The sequence below is a fragment of the Amblyraja radiata genome, chromosome 29 (assembly GCF_010909765.2).
Source record: "Amblyraja radiata isolate CabotCenter1 chromosome 29, sAmbRad1.1.pri, whole genome shotgun sequence".
Taxonomy (NCBI): domain Eukaryota; kingdom Metazoa; phylum Chordata; class Chondrichthyes; order Rajiformes; family Rajidae; genus Amblyraja; species Amblyraja radiata.
The window spans coordinates 24,467,945-24,490,514 of NC_045984.1; the positions used below are offsets into that span (position 1 = coordinate 24,467,945).

General features: G+C 45.7%; 2 long non-coding RNA genes across 2 annotated transcripts; one reads left to right on the forward strand and one right to left on the reverse strand.

The window, feature by feature from the left end:
• Positions 1-9,475: 9,475 nt before the first annotated feature.
• Positions 9,476-14,452, reverse strand: LOC116989489. The gene is made up of 3 exons (XR_004416256.1): positions 14,365-14,452; positions 10,924-11,159; positions 9,476-9,649 (listed from the first exon to the last, which is right to left on the reverse strand). It is a non-coding gene; the product is annotated as an uncharacterized LOC116989489 (long non-coding RNA).
• Positions 14,453-17,562: 3,110 nt separating this feature from the next.
• LOC116989488 lies at positions 17,563-21,270 on the forward strand. The gene is made up of 2 exons (XR_004416255.1): positions 17,563-18,023; positions 20,824-21,270. It is a non-coding gene; the product is annotated as an uncharacterized LOC116989488 (long non-coding RNA).
• Positions 21,271-22,570: the final 1,300 nt, after the last annotated feature.

Consider the following 22,570-nt stretch of genomic DNA (forward strand, 5'->3'; position numbering starts at 1 on the left):
GTGGCTACAAACAGCAATGATACAGATGCCAGGACTTGAGGGACTTCGTTTATAGGGAGAGGTTGAGCAGGCTAGGTCCCTTTTCCTTGGAGCGCAGGAGGATGAGGGGTGATCTTGTAGAGGTGTACAAAATCATGAGAGGGATATGTCGAATGGATGCACAGAGTCTCTTGCCCAGAGTAGGGGCATCAAGAACCAAAGGTCATAGGTTTAAGGTGAGGGAAAAGATTTAATAGGAACCTGAGAGGTAACTTTTTCACACAAAGGGTGGTGAATGTATGGAACAAGCTGCCAGACGAGGTAGTTGAGGCAGGTACTATAGCAATGTTTAAGAAACATTTGGACAGGTACATGGATAGGATAGGTTTAGAAGGGTACGAACCAAACGCAGGCAGGTGCGACTAGCATAGATGGGACATGTTGGTCGGTGTGGGCAAGTTGGACTGAAGGGTCTGTTTCCACACTGTTAAGTCTATAACTATGAGATGCTGAGGTGCGGTTTGAGGGGGTAAACCTGCGGGCAGAATAACAAGAGGACTTCACTGCTCTTCTTCAGAATCGTGTATGGTCCACCTGAGACGAGGCACACCTGAGCCACAAAGCAGTGCCTCTGTCAGTGCTGCACTGCCAGTTTGTTGAGTTGTGTTGGCACGATGAGACTCCACCCAGCCCCTCACTTTCCAACTTGTATGCGACTTCCCAATTCTTCCTCAATTATTGGTGTTGAAGTTCACCTGCCAATCCTACAAGTTTTGAAAATGAATAAAATATCTTAATTTGTTCCAGGCCCCAGCAAAAGGATGACGATGCATCCCAGAGGTCAGTGAGAAACGAAACGAAGAAGAATTTCGTTGTCTAGAACTGCTGCAACATTTAGCAACTGTGGAGCCCGCTTATTTCAATGCCTTGAACATTTTCTTTGGATCTTTTCATCAGTCATTTCATAGGTTCAGTTCAGTTTAGTCTATTGTCACGTGTACTGTGATACGGTGAAAAGCTTTTGTTGCGCGCTTTCCAGTCAGCAGAAAGACAATACATGATTACAATCGAGCCATTTACAGTGTATAGATACATGATAAGGGAATCACATTTAGATAGGTTTACAAAGTCAACTCTTGAGCAGCATCAGACCCACGTTTGAATGCTGACACGACAACCTGCATCTGTTTATATCCCCCTTCTCTTCCTCCGACACCTACTCTCTCCCTCCCACCTCTTACTTCCCCCCCCCCATTCTCCCAACTCTTACCCCCTTCTTTCTCACTGCTCTTACCCCTTTCTTCCCCTCACTCTTACCCCCTTCTCTCTCCCCCTCCTCTCTCTCCCTCCTCTCTCCCCCTCTGTCATCCTGCAGAAGTTAGAATGATTCAGGAAATAGAAACATAAAATAGGTGCAGGAGTAGGCCATTTGGCCCTTCGAGCCAGCGCCGCCATTCATTGTGATCATAGCTGATCATCCACAATCAGTAACCCGTGCCTGCCTTCTCCACATACCCGTTGATTCCGCTAGGCCCTAGAGCTCTATCTAACTCTCTTTTAAATTCATCCAGCGAATTAGCTTCTACTGCCTTCTGTGGCAGAATTCCACAAATTCACAACTCTCTGGGTGAAAACGTTTTTTCTCATCTCAGTTTTAAATGGCCTCCCCTTTATTCTTAGACTCTGGCCCCTGGTTCTGGACTCCTCCATCATTGGGAACATTTTTCCTGCATCTAGCTTTCCAGTCCATTTAAAATTATATATGTTTCTATAAGATGCCCTCTCATCCTTGTAAATACCAGTGAATACAATCCGTCTTCCGAATCTTTCCTCATATGACAGTCCCGCCATCCTGGGGATTAACCTCGTGAACCTACGCTGCACTGCCTCAATAGCAAGGATGTCCTTCCTCAAATTAGGAGACCAAAACTGCACACAATACTCCAGATGTGGTCTCACCAGGGCTCTGTACAACTGCAGAACGACTTCTTTACTCCTATACTCAAATCCTCTCGTTATGAAGGCCAACATGCCATTAACTTTCTTCACTGCCTGCTGTACCTACATGTTTACTTTCAATGACTGGTGTACAAGGACACCCAGGTCTCGTTGCACTTCCCTTTTTCCTAATCTGACACCATTGAGATAATAATCTGCCTCCTTGTTCTTGCCGCCAAAGTGGATAACCTCACATTTATCTACATTATACTGCATCTGCCATGCATCTGCCCACTCACTCAACCTGTCCAAGTCACCCTGCAACCTCTTAGCATCCTCTTCGCAGTTCACACTGCCACCCAGCTTTGTGTCATCTGCAAATTTGCTAGTGTTACTTTTAATCCCATCATCTAAATCATTAATAAATATTGTAAATAGTTGCAGCCCCAGCACTGAGCCTTGTGCTCTAATTTTGCACACTAAACTCCTGTGTGGGACCTTATCAAAGGCTTTCTGAAAGTCCAGATACACTACATCCACTGGCTCACATTCATCCATTTTACTTGTCACATCCTCAAAAAATTCCAGAGGATTAGTCAAGCAGGATTTCCCATCATAAATCCATGCTGACTTGGACCTTTTACTGCTATCCAAATGCATCGTTATTACTTCTTTAATAATTGACTCCAGCATCTTCCCCACCAGGCTAACTGGTCTATAATTCCACGTTTTCTCTCGCTCCTTTCTTGAAGAATGGGATAACATTAGCTACCCTCCAATCCACAGGAACTGATCCTGAATCTATAGAACATTGGAAAATGATCACCAATGCGTCCACGATTTCCAGAGCCACCTCCTCGAGTACCCTGGGATGCAGACCATCAGTCCCTGGGGATTTATCAGCCTTCAGTCTCATCAGTCTACCCAATACTATTTCTCACCTAATGCAAATTACTTTCAATTCCTCTGTCTCCCTAGATCCTTTGTCCTCTAGTACATCTGGGAGATAGTTTGTGTCTTCCTTAGTGAAGACCGAACCAAAATACCCTTAGAATCTTTCTTCTTCTTTGGAATGAAATGATCCTGCATCTTCTGGGTTATGCCCAGAAATTCCTGCCATTGCTGTTCTCAAAAGTATAACCATTTTTATCTGTTAATGCAGACTAATAAAAAAACTAATAATAGTCATAAGTTTCCAATGCACTGTTATAGTCCAGTGAAGTAAATATGTTTAGATTTATATCTAATTTTGTTTGAAGAACATGAGTGACTCCATAAACACTGGAATTCCAAAAGCAGCCTGCGTTTATCTTAGTTGTGACGACACAAAGAACTTCAGAGGCTGTTTTACGGGATTAAAAAAAAGCACAAAATGCTGAACTCTAGCACTATGTGTCCTAGCTTGGTTGTATTGTGCTTATTGGCTGCAGAACGCAACATAGGACGTGTGCAACAAAGTGCGAGACCCACAGCTGGAGTTGTCTGTCATTCCCTGTTAAAGTAATCTCATTGCAGCAGTTCAGCTGCTGAGGTTAGGCAGGCAGATGGAAAAATACAAATTGGTCTGAATTGTTGGAGAGTCCAACAACAGTAGCAATAACGCAAAGATTTCAACAAGGATTTCTCATTAATAATTACTCAATTTTTTAGCCCATTCGTCATTGGTACAGATACACCACCAATATTCCGGAAACTGCTGGTCCGGCACCTCCTTTAATCCGGACAGAATTACGAGGGCGTTGCATGTGGCACACGCTCTTTTAGGCCAAGCGCCTCCGTCCTGAAAGATTAACGGTTCACTTCTTTGTTAATTGTTAATTCTTTATCCAAGATTCTAGCAGTGCATGGTGCTTTAGAGACACAGAAAGGGTATAATTAGTGGTTCAGAGGTGTATTGTTGACTCATTATTACATGGCCTCTCTTGGTCCAGGAAAATGGATGATCCCGCAAGGCTCTGGAAGGAACCAAGGGTGGACCTGCAATAGAGGCAGGTATTATCATAACATTGAAAAATACATTTGGACAGGTACATGGATGGGACAGGTTTAGAAAGATTATGAGCCAAGCGTGGGGAGGTGGGACCAATGTAGATGGGGCACCTTGGTCGGCATGGGCAAGTTGGGCCGAAGGGCCTATTTCCATTCAGTAAGACTCTGGCATTTGGCACAGACAATGCAGCAAATAATTGCCCTGGTGACATCTTGCCTCCTCCAGCCTCCACATTTTGTGGGGCAAATCAGGAAATACCCCCTTTGCCTCACCTTAATGCCATTTGTTAATTTAACAAGCTATTTTAAAGTATGAACCAAAATTGTGTGGTCTGAATTCAACCTAGCGGGTGAGAATCTATGTACCCAGGGTGCGGTGTCAAAGACTTGAGGATATAGTTTAAGGTGAGAGGGGCAAGGTTTAAAGGAGATATGCGGGGCAATTATTTTTAACACAGATGTAGATGCCGGGAACATGCTGCCCGGTGTGGTAGTGGAGGCATGTACAATATTGGTGTTTAAAAGGTTTTTAGATAGGCACATGGATAGGGATGGGATGGAGGGATATGGATCACATGCTGGTTAGTTTATCTTGCCATCATGTACAGCACGGACATTTGTGGGCTGAAGGGCCTGTTCCTGTGCTCTGTTCTAAATTTATTGTCGAATTTCCACTTTGTTGACCTTGCAGGTTGGGGTACCTCTAAGAGACGATGCTATTTTCAGCAACCAGAAAGTTATTGAAGTTCTTGCTGATAATGCCACAGTGCACTTTGCTCAGCGATGATGCTGGCAACCTGTAGAGTCACTTTGCATGCCCAGTATGCAGAACTGCCGGAGATAAAATCTGTCAGACTGCAAAGTGAGATTAAGCAAGTGGGGCTGTGGTTAGGACATTACAACCAACCAAAAAGACTGTCCATCAGGCATACTGTGTGACCAATTTAGTAAAAAAACACCTCATTCAGACAAACAGACCGCAACTCTTAATTGCACTCAGTCAAATAGAGGCCTGACTGAGGCCACACACAAACTGCAGTGCTTCATATTCCGCTTGAAGTACTCAACCCTATGAACCCTTATTGAATCCTCCAATTTTAAGTACACCCCCTCACCTCCCTCGCTCTCTCCTATGCCCCAACACTCTCCCCGCCACTAGTCCCCCTGACCCTCTTTCATAAGGTCATAAGGAATAGGAGTAGAATTAGGCCATTCGGCCCATCGTCATAGCCTAAGAATTAAAGGATGTTATTTTAGGAAGGAGATGAGAAATTTATTTAGTCACGGAGTGGTGAATCTGTGGAATTCTCTGCCACAGAAGGTAACTGAGGCCAGTTCATTGACTATATTTAAGAGGGAGTTACATGTGGCCCTTGTGGCTAAAGGGATCAGGGGGTATGGAGAGAAGGCAGGTACAGGATACTGAGTTGGATGATCAGCCATGATCATATTGAATGGCAGTGCAGGCTCGAAGAACCGAATGGCCTACTCCTGTACCTATTTATTATGTTTCTATGTCTACACCATTCAATCATGGCTGATCTATCTCGCCCTCCTAACCCCATTCTCCTGCCTTCTCCCCATAACCTCTGACACCCGTACTAATCAAGAATCTATCTATCTCTGCCTTAAAAATATCCACTGAGTTGGCCTCCACAGCCTTCTGTGGCAAAGAATTCCACAGATTCACCACCCAGTGACTAAAGAAATTTCTCATCTCCTTCCTAAAATAACATCCTTTAATTCTTAGGCTATGACCTCTATTCCTAGACTCTCCCACTAGTGGAAACATCCTCTCCACATCCACTATCCAAGCCTTTCACTATTCTGTACCATTCAATTAGGCTCCCCCTCATTCTTCTAAACTCCAACGTATACAGGCCTAATGCCGACAAATGCTCAACATAGGCTAACCTACTCATTACTGGGATCATTCTTAGAAACTCTTTTATTCCCCACCCCTCCCAAGTCCACTTCCACGATGAGCCCCCTTCTGGCTTTACTTTTCATTCCTCCTTCTCTGCCTTTTCATCTCGAGCCTTTATCCACCCATTTGCCAGTCAACCCCCCCCCCCCCCCCCCCCCCAAACACAATCAATCTGAAAAAGGGTCTCAATCCAAAATGTCCCCTGTCCATGGCCTCCACAGATGCTACCTAACCTGCTGAACTCCTCCAGTACTTTGTGTTTTGCTCATGATTCCAGCACCTGCAGTTACATGTGTCTACCAGTCAAAAGGTGTTTTGTGTGATACAAAGAAGATTAATATAAACAAGGTGTTGCATTTCAATGTAAACGTATTAATTTTATTCACTTTCAAATGTTTTACAAAGAGCATACCCTAGTCAACTACTCACTACGGCTCGTTAATATTGGAGGTTGAGGCCCAGTAGATTGGCCTGTTGTCTGGCTTGTCTCAGACTCCCCACGGTACTGGGTTTTGGAATCAAGTCTGATAATTTATAAGAGTGATGAATGGCAGAAGGAGTTTGAAGAGAAGAGGGAAACTTTCGGAAGCAAGCGGGGTACAGGGCAGGAGTCTGATTACCATGTGGGTTTGGAGCAGGGATTCCATAGCACGACTCTGGGAGCAGAACACTTGCCAAAGCCAAGTGGTGCTGGATCTGAGTGTGTAGACTTGCACCATGTTGCTGCAGGTTGGGACATTCTGGGACCGGAATCCTGATATCCTCCTCTGTCTGCACAGTCTTTGCAATGGGATCTGCAAGAAACATGCCACGTTTTAGTTTAGTTGATTGCAGGTACAGCAGGCAGTGAAGAAAGCAAATGGCATGTTGGCCTTCAAAGCAAGAGGATTCAAGTACAGGAGCAATGAGGTCCTACTGCAGTTGTACAGGGCCCTGTGTGCAGTTTTGGTCTCATAGAAACATAGAAAATAGGTGCAGGAGGAGGCCATTCGGCCCTTCGAGCCAGCACCGCCATTCATTGTGATCATGGCTGATCATCCCCTATCAATAACCCATGCCTGCCTTCTCCCCATATCCCTTGACTCCACTAGCCCCTAGAGCGCTATCTAACTCTCTCTTAAATCCATCCAGGGACTTAGCCTCCACTGCCCTCTGTAGCAGGGAATTCCATAGATTCACAACTCTCTGGGTGAAAAAGTTTTTTATCACCTCAGTCTTAAATGACCTCCCCTTTATTCTAAGACTGTGGCCCCTGGTTCTGGACTCGCCCAACATTGGGAACATTTTTCCTGCATCTAGCTTGTCCAGTCCTTTTATAACTTTATATGTTTCTATAAGATCCCCCTCATCCTTCTAAACTCCAGTGAATACAAGCCTAGTCTTTTCAATTAGATCCTCATTAGAGAAAATCTGAGATGACGAAAAACATTTTCACCCAGAGAGTTGTGAATCTGTAGAATTCTCCACCACAGAAGGCAGTGGAGGTCAATTTACTGGATGTATTCAAGAGAGAGTTAGATGTAGTTCTTAGGGCTAACAGGACCAAGGGATATGGGGAAAAAGCAGGAACAGGGTACTGATTCTGGATGATCAGTCATGATTATATTGAATGGCGGTGCTGGCTCGAAGGGCTGAATGGCCTACTCCTGCGCCTACTTTCTATGTTTCTATCAAAGATCCTATAGCGAGCAAGATAGACCACTCGACGAAAAATACGTAGTACGGTAATGGGCAGATTCATGGGTAATTTTCGGCCCCATTTCTGTAACCGGCTTCCGTCTACGCACCAAAGATCCTATAGCGGAGCAAAGATACTAGTGCGGAGACGGAAGCCGGTTACAAACTGGTCCCCCGCAACGTTGATTACACTGCGGGTTAGGTCGGGGCCGGTTACGGAAATGAATTAAAAAAAGGCCCACATACCGCTCCATTGCGTACTACACGTCAGCCCATTGCATTTAGCAGGAGTGGTCTATCTTGCTCCGCTATAGGATCTTTGGTTTCTATTATCACATCATAGAGTCATAAAGCGTGGAACCAGATCCTTGGGCCCTACTTTCCCACACCGACCACCATGTCCCATCTACACCCGGAGGAAATCCACGCAGTCGTGGGGAGAACATGCAAACTCCACCCAGACAGCACCCGAGGTCTGGATTGGACCCGAATGTCTGGCGCGATGAGGCAGCAGCTCTACCAGCTGCACCACTGGCCTGTTTATTGACCACTCAATATGAACAAACATCTCAAACATATACCAGGCCGTAAAAAAAACACATCTGAAAGGATGGAGGTTTCCGTTTCTCACCTGTACTTGCAGCAATATGATAATTTTCTCGATTTTCACTGTCGGACTTTGTAACAGACAGACTGGTGGTTCTGGTCTCAGTGACTGACCACTGGTCACAGGTGCCACAGGATTCCATTGAGCCTTCTCCTCCAATGCAATGTTTATCTTTCTCTTGGTGGATTTTTCTTTCTTTGCTTTCACTCGTTTCCCGTTCATTTATTCCCGTCCCAATCTCAACTTTCTCTGCACCCCGCTGGTGTTTGCGATACTTGGCTCTTCGATTTTTGAACCACACCTACATTTAGTGAAAATTTAATATTTTTGTTTAAACCGCTGCTTATGATATATAGAACTATAACTAACAATGATAAAACAAACTTAAATATCATTCGCAATTGTTTCCCAAGTTACATTGGACACGATTTGAAATATTGTATATTTTCTGCATTCTTTTCCCAGGATGTTTACAAATAAGTTAGGATTTTCCTTTGGCTGGAAAAATCAGAGTGGATGACACTTTAGTTTTAAAGGATAAAGGGGACTGAGATGAGAAAAACATTTTTTACACAGAGAGTGGTGAATCTCTGGAATTCTCTGCCACAGAAGGTAGTTGAGGCCAGTTCATTGGCCATATTTAAGAGGGAGTTAGATGTGGCCCTTGTGGCTAAAGGGATCAGGGGGTATGGAGAGAAGGCAGGTACAGGATACTGAGTTGGATGATCAGCCATGATCATATTGAATGGCGGTGCAGGCTCGAAGGTCCGAATGGCCTACTCCTGCAACTGTTTTCTATGTTTCTATGTTTAAAGATACAGCATGGAGGCAGGCCCTCCGACCCACTGAGTCCAGCTGGCCAACGATCACCTGTTCACACTAGTTCTATGTTATTCCATTATCTCATCCACTCCCTACACACCAGGGACAAATTACTGAGGCCAATTAACCTACAAACCTGCACGTCTTTGGGATGTGGGAGGAAAGCCATCCCAGTCACAAGGAGAATGTGCCAATTCCACAGCCAGCACCTGAGGTCAGGATGGAATCTGTGTCTCTGGCCCAGCGAAGCAGCCTATTGCCAACACAGGAGTAATACAAACCAGAAACTGGCCCTTTGGCCCAACTGCTAGCCCCATATTCCCACTGAAATGAAACGTGGCAATATTTACCTGTCCTTTCATTCCTCCCCTTTGCCAAAGCAAAGTGCAATAGCATGTGCCATTTTACCCAAGTATTTAGAACAGAATACTGACAATGTCCCAGCGCAACTATGACCACATTCAGTTGCCCTGACTATTTATCCAAATGGACTGGCTGCAAAAAATGACAAATAGGTCAAACAGAACGTGCCTGGATTCTTGGCTCTGGGAGGTTGATGTACATTGCCAGCCGTTCCCGCATGGCCATGTCGGGATAGCGGGTTGTGTGGAAGGCCGTCTCCAGGGCCTCCAGCTGCTGGGCGCTGAAGGCTGTCCTGCCTCGCCGCCGCTTCAGATGGCCACTGCCAAACCTCGCCTCCAGGATGATTTCTTCAAAACATCAATGAAATAGCAGCATGAAAATCACACTGAATGACCCACCATGCACAAACAAGCTGCACACTGCCACGGCATTTTACAATATGCTTTTCTTTTATAGTGTGGATGTCATTGTTGTTATCTTTTCCTTGTTGATCCATACGAGGGAAGCACGTAGGCGCAGCGGTAGAGTTGCTGCCTTTACAGCGCCAGAGACCACGGTACGATCCTGACTGTCTGTACGGAGTTTGTATGTTCTCACTGGGACCTCATGGGTTTTCTACGGGTGCGCCGGTTATTTCCCACACTTCATAGACATACAGATTTTTAGGCTTCTGTAAATTGTATATTGTCCCTAGTGTGTAGGATAGTGCGAGTGTATGGGGAGATCGCTGGTCGGCACAGACTCGGTGGGCCGAAGGGGCTGTTTACATGCTGTATCTCTGAAGTAAACTATAGTAAAAGTGCAGGGCACCATTATTTCACAATCAATTAACTTCCATGGTATCGATTTATTATAGTAATGTGTACCGAGATGCAGTGAAAAGCTTTTGTTTGAACTTAGAACAGTACCGCACAAAAACAGGCCCTTCAGCCCACAATGTCTGTGCTGAACATGATGCCCAGACCATCTCTTATCTACCTCTATATAAATAATTTCCCTCCACATCAATGCATGCCTGTCCATAAGTCTCTTATATGCCACTAACGTACCTACCTCAACTACCGCCCCAGGCAGCGCGTTGCAGGCGTTTAACACCCACTGTGTAAAAAGGTTGACTCTTTTAAACTTTGTCCCTCTCATTTTTTATTTTTTTTAATAAAAAGCTATGCCCTCTAGTATTTGTTTTTTCCAGCACATGGTGCCCCACCTGAACATTAAATAACCCTCCCCCCCCTTACCAGCCTCCCTTTCTCCACCTCTCCCCTGTGCCCCACCTAGAATTGGGCCGATTTCTTGATTCTCCCTCCCCTTCCACCTACATCCCTTCATCTAACTTCACAAAATTGCAACGCTTCAATCCTTTTGTCTCACACCTGTTGTTTAATCGTTGATGTTTAAGAAGGAACTGCAGATGCTGCAAAATCGAAGGTAGACAAAAATGCTGGAGGAACTTCCGCCCCCCCCACCCAACCCCCCTTCTCCATTGTTTCTCCAGCATTTTTGTCTACCTTGTAATGTCAACCATCTGCCTATAACCTGCTGTGTTACTCCAGCAGCAGCACTGGAGTCCCTGCTATGTCCCCCTTGGCTTTTCCTGGGTTCCTGAACAATGAACACTCACCAGCTAAGTGTTCGGCCACGGTGAGGGTGTGGATGAGTGGTGGCCGCCCTCCCGGCTGTGCTGGCTGCACCTGTTCACCCACCTGACGGTGCAGGTAGAATCCTGTAGCCAGCGAGTTCACATTCTGCCACCAGTGGCTGTTCTCACTATAATAATACACCCTGTTCATGACACTTGGCAAACCTTGTTATAGCGAGAGATTTTAAGTTTTCCTTTATATTTTTCGCAGTTAATATCTAAAAAAAAAAAGAAAATGTGATTTTGCATAATATATTAAACAAAGATATAGAGTGTTTTGATATTTCCCCACTGCCCCCATTAAACAGCTGGATGTTTAACCATTATCAGACAGAATAAGCAGGCAAACGCTACTTCTTACCGTATTTAAGTATTTTTGAGTATCTAGAATCTACGACACTATGTTGAGGAAGTTTGCAATTGCCTGGGCATTCATTAATAGACAGCCACAAAATTGCTGGAGTAACTCAGCGGGCCAGGCAGCATTTGTAACGTCACCCATTCCTTCCCTCCAGAGATGCTGCCTGTCCCGCTGAGTCACTCCAGCATTTTGTGTCTATCTTCGATTTAAACCAGCATCTGCAGTTCTTTCTTCCAAATTAATAGACAGTAATCTACATAGGTTTGTGGATCATTATCCAGTGGCAGATCTCCAAGTCTGAAAACCAGACTGCACTACAAATCATTGACCACGTAATCCTACTTGATGCATCAGTACATTATTTGGGGCTACATTAGTACATTGAGGGAGACCTACACTGTTTAAGGTGTTGTCCTGGAAATTGAAACGTTAAACCGAGGTCCTCTCTTTCCTTCAGAATCGAGATGAATAATCCCACATCAGATCTCCCCTTCCCTTTCAAACACAAGGAATTGCATGTTCTGGTTTACAAAACTAGACCCAATCTGCAGGAGTGACTCAGTGGGTCAGGCGGCATCTCTGGAAAACATGGATAGGTGGCCTTTCAGGATGGGACCCTTCTTCAGACCCTAAAGTTTGAAGATGGGTCCTGACCCCAAACGTCACCTATCTACAGTATGTTCTTCAGAGATATTAGCTGACCCGCTGAGTTACTCCAGCATTTTGTCTTTTTTCACCCTATGGAGGGAGAGGAGGGGGGTGAAGGAGGAGGGGGATGAGAGGGGAGAGGGAGAATGGGGGAGAGAGAGAGAGGAGAGAGAGAGGGGGAGAGATGAGGGGGAAGAGGGAGGGGGGGGAGAGGGAGGAGAGGGAGGAGGGGGAGAGGGAGGAGGGGGAGAGGAGGAGGAGGGGGGGAGGAGGAGGGGGGAGAGGAGGAGGGGGGGGGAGAGGAGGAGGAGGGGGGAGAGGAGGAGGGGGGGAAGAGGGAGGAGGGGGAAGAGGGAGGAGAGGAGGGGGGGAGAGATGAGGGGGGAAGAGGGAGGGGGGGGGGAAGAGGGAGGAGGGGGGAAGAGGGAGGAGGGGGGAAGAGGGAGGAGGGGGGGGGAAGAGGGAGGAGGGGGGAAGAGGGGGGAGGGGGGAAGAGGGGGGAGGGGGGAAGAGGGAGGAGGGGGGAAGAGGGAGGAGGGGGGAAGAGGGAGGAGGGGGGAAGAGGGAGGAGGGGGGGAGAGGAGGGGGGGAAGAGGGGGAGAGGAGGGGGGAGAGAGAGGAGGGGGAGGGCGAGGAGGGGGAGGGCGAGGAGGGGGAGGGCGAGGAGGGGGAGGGCGAGGGTGGAGGGGGTAGAGGAGGAGGAGGGGTGAGAGGAGGGGGAGAGAGAGAGAGAGAAGGGGTGAGAGAGAGGGAGGGAGGGAGAAGGGGGGGAGATTAGAAAGTCAGATTGTTAGAGAGCGGTAAAGATAGATTAGAGATCATTAGAGAGGGGGGGGGATTAGAGAGTCAGAGAGGGGGTAAAAAGACAATCAGAGAATGATGGACAGAGAGAGAGAGACACACACACACACAGAGACAGAAGTTAAGAGCCGGAGATCGTGACAGAGAAGGGTCTCGACCCGAAACGTCACCCAGTCCTTCACAGATGCCGCTGAGTTACTCCAGCTTTTTGTGTCTATATTAGGTTTAAACCAGCATCTTCAGTCCCTGCTTACACAGAGGAATCCTGTCCGGTTGTAGTTTTCAAAACACACGGTGCTTCCTCGCGGCCCCTCGGTCCATATTTCCAACAAGTCGCTTTCTCTTTACAATATTCAATTTTCGATCACGATTGAAGGAGGAATTGACACAGCGCTTCCGGAACTCGGTGCTAAAACGGTCCTTCTTGTGGACGGCAGCTTGGATGAGCGAGTATGACCGAGTGTGTAATTTACAGAAGACTCGACCGGAATGTATGGGTGGGAAAAAAATGAATGCGAGGAATGGACTGTGTTTAATGTAGATCTTTAGGGGTTCCACATGACGGGGGGGGGGGGGGGGGGGGGGCACCCTTGGGTTCTCTCTCTACAAGGCATGTACCAAAAAGTTCTGAAATACGCCAACCCAAACCATAACACGCCTCAGCTGTGAATGGTGCAGGAAGGAACTGCAGATGCTGGTTTAAACCGAAGATAAACACTAAATGCTGGAGGAACTCTGGACAGGCGGCATCTCTGGCGAGAAGGAATGGGTGACCCCGAAGGGTTTCGGGTCCAGACCCTTCTTCAGACACCACCTCCAGTCTATACAAGGGTCTCGACCCGAAACGTCACCCATTCCTTCTCTCCAGAGATGCTGCCTGTCCCGCTGTTACTGCAGCATTTCGTGACCTATCTTCAGCTGTGAATGGTTCTGATTTAACCCATGCTCGCTGAAAGACTATTCTACAAACGCGGATCTCACTCCGAACTAACACAGCAAAACTCACGAACCTTCTAGTCTATTTAAAAGAAAGTTTAAAAAAAATGAAAACAAAAGTTACCAAATGAGTTACTTAAATCTGTAGCAAGAATGGATAAGTTTAACGTGAATCAGTCTGAAGGAGGTGTTCCCCACCCGGGATGTTATCCATTCCCACCACAGATGCTGCCTGACCGCCGAGTTGCTCCAGCCCTGTGCCTTCCTCAAAATATTAACCAGTCTTTTCCCTCCCTAGTTATTGATCGAATTGATTTCCAGCACTTTTTATTTTCATTTTCCAGCAACTTTTATTCCCCTTGTGAATAGCCCAGACCAAAGATCTTATAGCCTATAGGATCTTTGGCCCAGACCACATCAGTGCTCTGCTCAAGATTCCAGCATCTGCGCGCAGTTCCTTCCTTGTGTCTCCACAAGTTCACGTTTTTGCCTGTCTTTTCTTTGCCTGCGTTTCCCAGCTCAAATCCCAACCCAATGCCAACCCCCGACTCAATATCTGCAGCCCCAGCGTGTTATCCAATGGTCAATTAGATTTAACAGTTTAAAAGTTGGTCTCGAATGAAAGTTTCTGTCGCTTTTGGTCGCGGGTAACTCACCGCTCGCTAGGTTTTACTCACAGTTTCACGGGAGCAGAAGTCCTCAAACGCCCCGCTGTGTCCTCTATTCCACTAGGGTATCCCCTCTCCAAAGGGGCTTATTTATAGCGCGACGCTTCCACGTCCTAGCGGCGATGCCCGGGCTTGCAGCCCCCCGCTGGGGCAGGTATGGGGACTGACCGCTAGCCTAGCGCTGTACAGCCAATGGATTTGGCAGAGATCGCCAATGGATCCACCCACCTCTCAAATGAATTGCATTTAATTGAAATGTCCAGCATTGAAATCGGCCTTTGTGACCCACCGAGTCCACGCCGACCATCGATTACCCGTTCACACTGGTTCTATGCTATCCCACTTTCTCACCCACTCCCTGCAGAGCAGGGGGCAATTGTACAGACGCCGATTAACCTACAAATCCGCACGTCTTTGGGATGTGGCTGGAAACCGGAGCACCCGCTACATAACGCAGTGGAGGCCAGTTCACAGGATGCATTTTAAAGAGAGTTAGATAGAGCTCTGGGGGCCAGCGGAATCAGGGGATATGGGGAGAAGGCAGGCACGGGTTACTGATTGTGGATGATCAGCCATGATCACAATGAATGGCGGTGCTGGCTCGAAGGGCCAAATGGCCTCCTCCTGCACCTATTTTCTATGTTTCTATGAAATGCACGATGTCACTAGGAGAACGTGCAAACTCCACACGGGCAGCAAACCGAGGTCAGGATCGAACCCGATTTACAATACGAAATTATTCAAAACAAACCCATCGCCATAGAACAAATGAAGAAGGGTGTCGGCCCTAAACGTTGCCTATTTCCTTCGCTCCATAGATGCTGCTGCACCCGCTGAGTTTCTCCAGCTTTTTTGTCCACCATAGAACAAATATTCTTTAAAATGTTACAATTCTTATTGAGGATACATTCCATCATTGGGTAACATGCAAAACAAATGTTCACTGGACCTCAGTATACGTGACAGTAATAAACTGAAGTTTACTTGGAGGTAAGTTTGTGGGTTTTGAGGTAGCCATGACTCAGAGAGCTTCTTCCCCTCTGCTACCATGCTTCTAAACAGCCCTTCAATAAACTAGATGTCCCCAGCTGATATTCTTTAACCAACCTGTGCTCCCTTCAATCTCTGTGTTCAGTTTCTGTGATTTTTTTGTAGAAAGTGGCCAGAACTGCACAGCACAGAAGCAGGACTCTCCGCCCATGTACTCCATGTCAACCAAGTTGGCATTCTGGGCTACTCCCATCTGCCTGCACTTGGCCCATTGGACTAAGTCTTGTAGAAACAAGATGCTGGTTTACACAACAGGACACAAAGTGCTGGAGACCATGGGTTGGTGATGTTTCAGGCTCTTCAGTCCAACTTGTCCATGCTGACCAAGATGCCCATCTATTCCAGTTCCATTTGCCTGGGGTTGGCATAAATTCCTCTCAACCTTTCCCATCCATCCATCTGTCCAAGCATTAATCTCACAGACCATTTCTGAATGCATCACTTCTGGCAGACTGCCCTTCCATAGGCTCCAACCTTATTGTTTCCCAGCCCCGCACAGACCAGTTCTACCTTCTCCCCAAAATTGATTGTTTCGCTGAACGCCTTCGCTCAGTCCGCCTGGACTTCCTGACCTCCCGGTTGCTAAACACTTTAATTCTCCTTCCCATTCCCACACTGATCTTTCTGTCCTAGGTCTCCTCCATTGTCAGAGTGAGGCTAAACACAAATTGGAGGAACAGCATCTCATATTTCGCTTGGGCAGCTTGTAGCCAAGTGGTATGAAATTGATTTCTCTAACTTCAAGTAACCCAGCATTCCCTCCCCCCCCCCTCTCTCTCTCTCTATCCCTCCCCCACCCAAGTCGCACCAGCTTCTCGTTTTCATCCAACAACTAACAATGGCCTGTTTCCTTAATCATCGTTACTTTTTTGCATACCTTTCATTCATTGTTCTTTTCCTCTCTACATCAACGTCTATATCTCTCGTTTCCCTTATCTCTAACTAGACTGAAGAAAGGTTACGACCTGAAACGTCACCCTTTCCTTCTCCCCAGAGACACTGCCTGCCCCGCTGTGTAAGACCAGCTTTTTGTCACACTTGAACTAAACTCAGTTTAACACCGAATGAAGTGCCACTAAACCACGCTTGCACCAGTGGTTGCTATAAATGGATAGGAAAGGTTCACATGGACAATTTTCAGAGGGATAAGGGCGAAACGTGAGACCATTGGAGTTGACATGGGGGCATCTGAGTCGGAGGTAGAAAAAAATGCTGGAGAAACTCAGCGGGTGTAGCAGCATCTATGGAGCGAAGGAAATAGGCAACGTTTCGGCCCGAAACGTTGCCTATTTCCTTCGCTCCATAGATGCTGCTGCACCCGCTGAGTTTCTCCAGCATTTTCGTCTACCTTCGATTTTCCAGCATCTGCAGTTCCTTCGTAAACAGGCATCTGAGTCGGCATGGACGAGGTGGGCCGAAGGGCATGTTTCCCTGCTGTGTGACTCTTGTGTCAGCCAGATAGATACATTGTCTTGGTTTAAATAGCAACAAGCAGTTAGCAGCTCGCGGTTGTTAAGTTCTAATTACTAGATCTATTAGCTGTAATTGGGACTGGCCCAAAATGGCAATTTGGTCGACATGGACAAGGTGGGCCGAAGGGCTGAAGTCCGTGCTGCACAAAAGAGGAAAATACTTGCGTAGAGAGGGATGCTATCAATCACCATGAATTTCCCACTCAACCAATTGTAGGTACGAAATGACCTCGTTATAGACAATAGGTGCAGGAGTAGGCCATTCGGCCCTTCGAGCCAGCACCGCCATTCAATGTGATCATGGCTGATCATCCCCAATCAGTACCCCGTTCCTGCCTTCTCCCCATATCCCCTGACTCTGCTATTTTTAAGAGCCCTATCTAGCTCTCTCTTGAAAGCATCCAGAGAACCTGCCCCACACCGCCCTCTGAGGCAGAGATCTTATCATTCATTATTTGCAAACCTTATCATTCATTATTTGATGCTATATGATGTCCATTAATTTATCGACAGATTGTTTTGCTATTCGCCGTCTTATTTGATCAAAACAAAAACATCAAGATTATTACAATTCTGGGAGTACGTGGCTTGTTGCTACAACAGCCTTTCGTGAGAGCAGTGTTTATTGAACGTGTTATTCAACATCAACACGGAGGCTATTGTCGCTTCACTTGAGCTCCTCCCTGTTAAAAGACGTGTCAATATGTCCCTGACCTGCAAACTTTTTCAAACAACGTAAAGCTAAACGCAATTTTAGAACAAGCTAGAAAAAAAATTGATGCAATTTGACAGTGATTTTTTTTTTTAAACTTCCCCGAGTTGCAGGCGATCGAGTGAAACGTCGGTGACAACGTTCAAGGCATTCAGTAGGAGGGATTCGACCAGAGCTGGAGAGAAAGGGTCGGCGCTGAGCATTCGAGCCCTGAAAATTGGGAGCGACGTTAACCGAGACCCCGTTGTTTATTGTGAAGTTAATGTTGGAATTGATGGCTGAAAAAGGGATCGAGAAGTTGGCTAACAAATTAAAAAGCAGGATTTGGGAAAGGAACAATAACACACGGCAAATCTGCAGCCATGATGCGACTGACTAGAAACCAACAGGAGAATCTCCAACCCACCAGCTTCTTGTGCACAAGGCGTCGCTTTGTAAGTATCTAATCCGCAACCGACAGCATTTTCGTGGCATTGAGGGATAAACGGACGATTAAATCGCAACTTTTTCTCGCGGCAAATCTTTCCTAATCCCCTGTGTGGCTAAACAAAAGGCCCCCGCGCTAATCTGCCCAGTCCAAAAGACTTGGGAATTTGGGCAAAAGATGATCTAAACGACTTATTTTGTTGGAAACTAATGTAGCTTGACAGGCAAAGAGGACTCGCGGGCGCCCGGCCAGGGACAGGTTATTGATCATGTTACAAGACAGTTATTAAAGAGCAGGCGAATGTGTGTATGGTCCACAAAGAACGACCACTTTGTGAATTGGAGGCCAATTTGCTGGATGTTTTCAAGAGAATTTAGCTCTTAGGGCTAACGGAACCAAGGGATATGGGGAAAAAGCAGGAACGGGGTACTGATATTGGATGATCAGCCATGATCATATTGAATGGCGGTGCTGGCTCGAAGGGCCGAATGGCCTACTCCTTCACCTATTGTCTATTGAGTGTGGAGGTCTGTGATCTTCTCAAAGACAAGAGAGTTGAAATAGGAAGGACGATGCCAGGTATAAGATGCTGGCAATTGGACAAGGTGCGAATCACAATAGTAACATTTTTACACCCCCATTCCTTGGCTCCATGTAATCCATCTTCAGTTCTTTTCTTCCTTCTCTCTTTTAACAACCGTGGATGGATGGGCAATTACACCCACAACAACCCAGACTGACTCTGCTATTCATCCTCCATTCTGTAGGGACTATGTGCGCCATGTTTCTGTCTCAGTCTCCTCCATTCACACTATTCCACGCAGGGTCCATGGTTGTGCAAATCCCAGTTCCTAGACTTCATCTTGCACCCCACTGACTACCCTCTCTTCAATCTTCATCCCAAGGGCCTCCACATTCTAACTTCACCATTTCTAACAAGGTTTTCTTCTGCTCCCCCCCCCCCCCCCTCCCCCCTCCTCCAGCATTTCCAAGTAACTGTTCGCTTTCCAATACACAAATCAATTTTTACCCTAACACCCTACTCCTTTGCACGGGGCCTTGAAGTGCAGAAGATGAGACATCTGCCCTTAACCTCATCCTTTCCCACTAAGCAGGAGTGCAAACGCTACTGGCACAAGAAACAATGACTTAACATAGAACAGTACAGCACAGGAACTGGCCCCTCGGCCCACAATGTTAGTGCTGAACATGAAGCCAGGTCAAGGGCATCTCCTTTGCTTGTATGTGATGACTTTACTTCCACTTTTACACTTCTGTATACACTTTTACTGTATTCAAAGTTCATGACACAGGCCCCTCTCCATCAGGGAGATCTAATGCAGAGTAGGAAATCATTAAGGGCAAGGATGACTAAGCACAACCCTGGGCTTCCAGCTACTTGCCATTTTAAACACCAGGCCCACTGTAAAGCTTTAGCTTCTGAGGCTGTTCAATAAAAACTTAATGAAAGCTGACGGGACAGGATTCCACCTTTGAATTGGTCACCTTGTAGTTTAAATATGTTGTCAAGCTGGAAAGGGAATAGAGAACATTTACGAGGATGTTGCAAGAACTAGAGGGTCTGAGCTATAGGGAGACGTTGAGTAAGCTGGGACTCTATTCCTTGGAGCGCAGGAGGATGAGGGGGTGATCTTATAGAGGTGTATAAAATCATGAGAGGAATAGATCAGGTAGATGCGTAGAGTTTCTTGCCCAGAGTAGGTGAATTGATAACCAGAGGTCATTGGTTTAAGGTGAAAGGGAAAGGATTTAATAGGAATCTGAGGGGTAACTTTTTCACACAAAGGGTGGTGGGTTATGGAACGAGCTGCCAAAAGAGGTAATTGATTATCTATGGCAGGAATTATCCCACCATTTAAAGAAACAGTTGGACAGGTACATGGACAGGACAGGCTTGGAGCGATATGGGTCAAACGTGGGCAGGTGGGACTAGTGTAGCTGGGACATGTTGGCCGACATGTTTGAGCAAATTGGGCTGAAGGCCCTGTTTCCAGGCTGTATCACTTTATAACTCTCTAATTGAGTTAGAGCTCCCATTATGTGCAACGATTCTGCCGCTGCCATTGATACTTTCACTACACTCGTCTCTTTTTTTGTACAAATTTCATTCAAGCATTTTATTGCCCATCCCTAGTTGCCCTCGAGGTGGTGAGGTGCCTTCTTGAATTGCTGCGGTCCTTGAGTTGTGGGTGTACCCACAATGTTGTTAGGGAGAGAGTTTCATGATTTTCACCCAGTAAAGGAAAGGCGATATATTTCCAAGTCAGGATGGTGTGCAGCTTGGAGGCCAACTTCCAGATGGTGATTATAACTTTATAATTATAGGTTATCTCACAATAAAACACATTGCCTGGGGTGATGGTGGAGGCAGATATATGATAGGGGCATTTTAAATGACTTTTGGATAGACACATGGATATACAGGGGAATGTTGGGATATGGATCACATACAGCCAAAAAATAGTTTAAATTGGAATCATGTTGATCACGTGGGCCTTCGGGCTTGTTCCTGTGTTGTACTGTTCCATGTTCCAAACTACATCAACCTACATTCAACTATTTCCGATATGGAAAACATTCAGGAACCTACAGTTCCAAAGGTGTGACCCATGAGCCTGAGCAAGGTCTGCACCTCCAGCAGCTCCAAACAGTGATAAGAGAACTGTTCAAGTAGATTTAAATAACTATGCTAACAAAAAAAACTCAATTAAAAGCACTGCAAATAATTATAAAAATTAATGGAAAACAAAACACATCCACTTACCTTTGTCTACTTTTCTTCACAGGGTGCGTAATCCAAGTGAAATGAACAAAGTCAGGGTTCTTGCTCCAGTTTGCCTTGGCATGAAGCTGACGGACTAAATACAACGTGTACCTGGACATCGGTACTCTGTTGCTGGTCTCAGTAGTAAGTTGAGCCATCAAGTGGCCAATCAGATGTTTGGCTGCAGAGAAACGTTTACCAAGCCAATGGAACTGGTGACAACTGTGGCAATCTATCTCCACCACGTCTATTAGCCTGATGGAGGCAAACGTTTTGTTTTGTTATTTTCCAAACCAAAATTTGAAGACCAGCAACATCTATTTTACAATTAAATTATTTCATAATATTCTCCTACCTTACGCAACATGCATTCAGTGCGTGTCCAAAGCTCATAAAACATTTTTATATTCTGAGAAATAGTGTACTTGCATATCTTAATAAATAATATCTTATCAACTTGAACAAACCATTAATTATATACTGTCTTGAAAATACAAGTACATCTATATGTAAAATAATTTTAGTTTGGTATTGTTCTGTAGGATATAACCAAGCAAGCAGTGCAAGGTGAAGATCCTTTGATTATGGAGGTTATTGAAGAGCAGGGAGGCACAGCAGTAGAGCTGCTGCCTCACAGTGCCAAACCCGGGTTCAATGCTGTCTGCGGATGTTGCCTGTACGTGACCGCATGGGTTTTGTCCGGGTGCTCCAGTTTCCATCCGCATTCAAAGACGTATATGGGTGATTGATGGTCCCAGCAGACTCAGTGGGCCGAAGGGCCTGTTTCCACACAATATCTCTAAATTTAAAAAAAGCACTAACATTAAAGCAAGTGTAATCACAATCACAAAATTATTGCAGATGTAGTTGGGCCATGCATCAGTAATGGCCCTGATGTTTCTCAATGTATCTGGTGAGCAACTAAATAATTCTAAGAATTCCATCCCCACAACCCTTTTAATAAGTCCATTCCATGCTCTGTGCAAAGTACTTCCCGAATCTTATACTGGATTTGTCTTGAGTGAAAACGGGTGCCAGGTTAAATTTCCCCCCCCATTTGCCTCATAAATATATTCAAGACCAAACTAGCCAAGTCTCTCAACACAACTCATATTCAAATAGTTATGTGCCTCGTGAACTGTCTACAATATCTGCTGCTACATGTGCTTATGTGAACAGAATTGGATATATTGCACAATATATTGTCTCACCAGCATACTTTTCAAGGTGTGGTTAGAATGGTGTAGACTTGCTATGTTATTTGCTAAGACAAATCGTTGTCATATCTGTACCAGTAAGACATGTTAAATGCCAATCACCAACTATTAATAGTACTTTTATTCCACCCTCATTCTTAACTAATTCAATCAAATTCGGAGTATGTGATCTCCTTTCACATCCCTTCAGATATTTTTGTAATCACATTTTAAACATTTTGCTCCAGTGACCTATATCTGAAACTTGGCATGGTACTTTAAAAGTTGCCTCCTCACTACAATGACCATTCTAGTTGATAATCTGCAAAATTGAACTTGCATGGGGTTCGTCAATGTGAAATGGAAACAAGATCATGGCCATCCCATTCAGCCTAAAATACAAACCCTCACCTCCGCCTTCACCCTAAGGTAATTCCTCCAAGTACATGTTTCATTTTTGTACGTCCTTTTTCAATTCGTAAGGAACTTTGTCAAAAGTGTTTTGAAATGTGTAACCATTTGTCACTTAGATAATTCAAGATTGGTGAAGAAGGTTCTTTAATTAATGCCCTG